The sequence below is a fragment of the Hakea prostrata genome, chromosome 9 (genome assembly GCF_041222555.1).
Source record: "Hakea prostrata isolate BN-2017 chromosome 9, UWA_Hpros_2, whole genome shotgun sequence".
Lineage (NCBI taxonomy): Eukaryota > Viridiplantae > Streptophyta > Magnoliopsida > Proteales > Proteaceae > Hakea > Hakea prostrata.
The window spans coordinates 20,802,941-20,809,346 of NC_142608.1; positions in this window are offsets into that span (position 1 = coordinate 20,802,941).

The following is a 6,406-nucleotide window of genomic DNA, read 5'->3' on the forward strand; positions in this document are numbered from 1 at the left end:
TAGTCTAGCATGCCACAAATAAGAATCAATACACACGTATTTTGGCAAACAAAAGCATTACTAGAATTAAATGAATAATCAATTGTATCCAATACAATGAAACCATTATCAAGAAAACCATAACCATAAACTGTATCACCCAGATACAAAACCAAAGAATTGTTTTCAAATACAATTCTAAAACCATGTCTTAAAAGATAAATAACGAAACAAGATTTCGCCGAATGTCTGGAGCATACAGCACATCATGGAGTAACAGCGTCTGGCCACCTCGCAAAACTAATTTGCATGTGCCTATGCCATGAACCTCCACGCTTGAGCTGTTCCCCATCGTTATCCTTTTGCTTCCTCTTGGAATACGACGGTATTCCACGAAGCTCGAGCGTTCCCTTGTTATGTGTTACGTCGCACTTTGAATCAACAATCCACAAAGGATTTAGTTCAGCAAGCATAATAGAACTTGTTACATAACAAGATGAGGTATAACACACAAGATACATACCTCTTGCTCAGTGCAATCACGAGCAAAATGACCAGGCTTTCGGCACTTGAAGCAAATCAAAGCTGATTTCTTCTTGCCAGCACTAGTCCCCCTTGAACGCTTGGGCCCACTCTTGTTTTTGTTCCCACCCTGGTTACTTTGCTTGGACCGCTGAGGTTGAGCTTTCTCTCTCTTGCGCTTGAAGCTTCGCACTCTTACTAGTGCTAGCTTCAGCAGCAAACACATCGGTTTGAGGGGTATCGGCCAACATCCGATCCTCATCAAGCTCAAGGTGCTTGGCGGCTTGATCGAAAGTCTTGACCTCATCGGCATGAGTCAAGAAGATCTTCATATGCTCCCAAGTCTTTGGCAATGACCCGATGACTGCGGAGACTTGCTCCTCATCGGTCTTCGGAGCCCACATGCGCTCAACTCACTAATCATGTTAGACATGATGGTTATATGCTGCCTCATGGTGTGACCCTGGCGCATCTTATAACCATCAAAAGTGAGTCCGAGCTGGCGGCCTCTTGTGGTGGAAGTCCCTCCATACTTTGGAACTTCCACGGCCTCCCACAAAGACTTTGCGGTCCTATGCTTCTCATAACGAAGCATCGGGTCATCCCTCATGGAGCTCAGGATTGTAATCCTGGCTACCCGGTCTTTCCTCTTCCAAGCATTGTATATATCAAGGTCCCTGCGATGCTGTGCAGTGGTACCTTCCTCAGGTGGGTTCATGGTCTGGTTTATGGTCTCTAGCATATCCCGCGCTCTTCCAAGAGATATTGCACCTTTCGGTGCCGGAGGTCATAATTCCTCTCATTCAGCTTATCTCCTTTAGTGAGGTCGGCAACAATGCTCTTGGTAGCAGCCATTTTTCTAGAGATATTACATACAAGAATGAGTTCAATAAATCTAGCATAAAACACAACTCATGCAACAACAAATCACACTAGCATAGTCAACCTATGGGATAAGCACTTAAACCAAAAGAGATGCTAAAAAAACATTCAATCAAATTCTCATGCAAACCCACATAGACTTATACACTAGCTTCATTCTGTGCAAGAAACATGATTGATAGACCCATAAATAAAAAAAATAGTTTTATTAAAATAAAACATGCAATCATGTTAAAGCTATGAGGTGGTTCACACAGAACACTTCTACCTCATTAGCTCCCACTAGGCCCCAATAGGCCCTCAATGCCCAAACATCACACAGACTGTCGGGCCATTGGTGTTCAGTAAGTTAGAAACACATTCTGAACTGGACAGACCAATTTCCAAAAAATCCATCTCCCAGACGGACTGCCGTCTGCTCAGACGGAATTCCGTCTGCCTTTTATGCCCAGGCGGATGACCGTCGCCCGCACGGAAATTCCGTCCGGGCATTCTGGATCGGACGGATGACCGTGCGCCAGGCGGAAATTCCGTCGCCATTCTGTGACCAGGACGAATGACCGTCCGGGTTCGGGACTCGTCCACCGTCTGCGGGCCCAGACGGATGACCGTCTCCCAGACGGAAATTCCGTCTGGGTCACTGTGACCACTCTGATAATAGACGTTGGTAATACATCAAAAGTAATTCAATTCAATTAATTGATGGGGAAAAAATTCCTTACCTGAATTCGCTTTCCCTTACTTGAAGTATTCGCAGCGGAAGTCTAGATCCACGTTCTCGTTCCACTACCAAAGGTTTACCGTCGAGATTCCTCAATCACAGGGAAAGGGAATAATATCCACAACCCAAATGCCGTGGATTAATGGAATGAAGATCGAATACTAGCAAAGAAGAAAAATAAGCCTCCGATTCTTAGAGAGAGGGAGAGAGAGATGGAGCCGCCGTTTCTCAGAGATTCGCTCGTGCGAATGAATCACTCAGTTACTTACTCACTAATGCGGTGGTTACTAAAATATATAACCTATTTTGTAACCGCCCTAATAGTGAGTTTCCAATATTGCCCTTGGGCATTTAATTTATTAATCAAATTAATAAATTCCAACAGATACTTAGATCTTCAAGAAAATAGATCTAAGAACATAAATCTAAATAAGGAAACAAAACTTACCATAGATGTATCAGTCATGATTCTTGAAGAAAGCATGGTATGGTAGAAGAGAAACAACTAGTGATTGATAGATCATGGCTCATGTAAAGAAAACACAGCGATTGACTACTAACATGATCAATATAGTAGATCTAAGAAGATCAGAATTTAAATCAAAAGATGAACAAAGACAAGATCATGATTTGATCATGATTCCTTCAAAAGCTTGCAATGGTCATGGTTAAGATCATCGCATTAGCCATTAATCCTTAGGAAGATCATGAGAGACAAGTTCAGAGATGTTTGCAACAGAGAATGCAGCATCTCCTCTACTGTCTCAACTCAAAAAGGAAAGAAAACAAGGATAAAGAAGAAGAAGAGAGTGTAAACATACCTTTTTGTGTAAGAACAAGAGTTTTGACGAAGATCCGTCAAGATAAACACCAAGGATGCAAGGGAGATGACTTGCAGAGGTCTTTGGTTCGTTCCAAAGAGTTTGGAGGCAGAAAATATGAAGTAGACTCGAGATTGGACTTAAATAGAGCAAGCAAGACCTAATTACCAAAGACAGAACCCATTGGTCAAGTGGATTGGTCGACTGGTCCAGTCGACCAATGAGTCGACCAATCAGTTCAGCAACTCCTAAACAGGGAATTGAAGGCCCAGATCAAATCCAATCCTAAAGGGGTTTTGCACACATATCAAGTGACTTACCTAATAGGTAGAAATGCCTTCAAACCATGATAGAGAGCACTCCAAGTCCATCAACTAATCCGATCTTCATCAACACTCATGGATTCAAAGCCAGACACCAAGTCCTCCACTGAGATGGCCCAAAGCTGACTTCTTACTTTACTTCGGGTCACTGGACCTACAAATAACAAAGTTTCCGGGTCAAGGTTAGGGCTGGGTTTCACAAGTGTAATACTCTTCTCAAAATCAAAATATCAGAAGTAGAGAAGAAAGAATGAATTAAAGAAGAAACGAATTGAATACTAACCTTTTAGAAGAGAAACCGCTGAAGAAACCTGAACAGATACTTGAGGATCTTCCTTGGCTTCGAAGGAGAGGATCTAGGGCTTATCCCACGTTCTCCAAAGACTTAGAACAGAATGAGAGTGAAAAACATGGAGTTCCCCCTTTTTAAATAGCACAAAGAGTTCAAGAATTACTAGGGTTTCACCAAACTGACCAAATTGACCCTGTTGGTTGATTGGTTGCCAAAGAGGAGGTTCAAAGGTCGATCCCACGCTATCAAGAGGTTTAGAAACATGGTGGGAATAGTTTACCACGAAATTAAAAGAAATAAAGCTTTTGAAAGCCTTCAAAACAGATATTTACCAAAATGCCACTGCCTGGACAACTTGTTCAAAAATAGGGATTTAATGGGCCTAACTTCAATATTTTTGGATGGGCTTCTTTCAATACATCATACTACTTACCTAGTATGGAGGGATGTCTTCAAAACAGGTCCAACTAAGCTTTAGGTCCATCAACCAAGTTCTTCATCACAAATAAATAGTTCAACTCCAAATCAAATAAGGTTTCCATAAGGAACACCATCATCAATATCCATGGGTTTTGGGTCAAACACCATATCTTCTACTGAGATGGCCCACAAAGACATCTTCCTCATTTTGGGACATTGGATCAACTCGAAGGGAAAGGTCTGACATGGCTTCCTAAGATTTTAAAAGATAGTAAAACTGAAATCACGGTCAAACTTCAAAGTCAACATTAAACAAACCCTACTTCACCCAAAACAGATCGGGTTTCCGGGCTAGATTTGGGCTGGGTGTCACACACATCCACTCAATCGGGTAGGTGAGCTCCCCTCCCTCAGAAACTCAGAGAGCCCCTCTGGAGGGACACATCCACTCAATCGGGTAGGTGTGCTCCCCTCCCTCGGAAACTCAGAGAGCCCCCTCAGGAGGGACACACCCACCCACTCGGGTAGGTGTGCTCCCCTCCCTCGGGAGAATTAGAGAGCCCCTTCGGGAGAGAGCACACACCCACTTGGGTAGGTGCGTATTATCTCCTTGAGAGTCATACATGAAGTAAGTTCGAGAAAACCTTCAATACTAAGTCCAAGAGTGACGTTGAAGATGACCAAGTCAAAAAGGTAAGTTGCAGATAACTACTCAACATATCCGTTCCGAGACTTGGGGAGATGGATAAGCGAATAACGGCTCTATTAGGCCCGCCAAAGAAGGGAGTGCGCTTCCTAAGATCTCTCGCCCACTCTTCAATAGAATAGGCGAAATACAAGGAGACACCACCTCCAAGTATCCTCTATATAAACCTTCATCCTACAAGGAGAAAGGTATGAGATTCACTTTACCATTATTCTCTACGCCTTGAGAACTCTCTCAAGGTCTTCTATTGTTGCCTAGACTAACTTGGGTGTTGGAGGCGGTTCCCCGGCCAAGACTTGGCCGGCCTGTTCTTGTTTTCTCTATGAGTGCAGGCATCTCAGATATTCTTATTTGGTTGGAGAAGCCTCCAAGAGGTTATCCAACTATCTGGCTCTCGAAGAAGTTCTAGACGCAACATAACCCATACTTAATGCTTTGTTATAAAATGTTTTCATAGGTTTATTATGGTTTATTTTGAGGAGGAGAGGGAGAGAGTTTGATGAGAGAGTTTACCGAATAGAATTTAATTTGACTTAGTTTCTCCTTTAAAGGTTATCGCTAATTAAACTTAATTAATTAGTTTTTAGGGGTAGACATATTTTCTGAGCTCTTTTACTCGGAAAAAAAAAAAAGAAATTTATAATTTTGAATAATTTTGGTTTTACAATTGATTTTTTGTCTTTCTCTTTTTTAAGGTTTCCAACAATAATTTGGATCACATCCTCCTCTCATACGCCCGATCAGGGTCAAACCTACAGTGGGGCTGGGGGCTTTTTTTTTTTTAATTTAATTTTTTTATTTTTTATTTTAGTAATTCCTTCATTTTTTTTATTTGTATATTAATTGCCTTATTCTTTTTTTTTTCCAGTTTTTTCTCTTCCTACATGTGAAATATCACTATTTGGCTTCCCAATAATTGAGAATAATTTTTAAAAGGTAAAATAATAGGTATAAATGTCATTCCTAATTAAAAGTCAACTTTTGAGTCTCTATTTATTCTCCTCTCTCTTCTCTCTCATGTTTTCTTCTTATTTATTATCTTCTCTTTTTATAAACGTGGGTTAAAGGAAAATTTTGAAAAAAAAAACTTATTAGGTAATTAAAATGTCATTTCTATTTAGAAACTAACTCCTCAATCCCTATCTATTTGCTCATCTCTCTTGTTTTTTTCATATTTATTTATATCCCTTTCTTTCTTCTTATTTATTCTCTTCCTTTTCTATAAATGTGGGATTAAGGCAAAAATTAGAAAAAAAGAAAAAAAAAAATCTTCTCCACAATTAGGTACTCTTTCTCAATTTTTTCTCAATTTATTTATCATTCTTTTTCTCATTTTTTTATTATTCTTTTTGTTTTATTTTATATTATCTGTTTCTTTAAAATAGAGAAATATATTCAAGACAATAAAAAGAATTATGACAAGATGAGTTATACTCTTTTATTGAGTTATTCATTATATATTTATAATGGAACTAACGTCTTCTTTGATATGGGAATATGAGAGTCTACAAATAAATACAATATATGATTCTTGCACACAATAAGATGTTTTTGATATTGAATGATAGATTGCCACCCAAGATAGAAGGTGCATAGAATGGAAATATTGACTGCCAACATTGTGTAATCTGTCTGTGATCTTCAATTAATATAGGAATGTGAATCACCAAGATTGCATGTTGAAGTGGTTGATATCTTCAATTAGAAGTAATCTATTTGGGAGTAATGGACATCCACAAT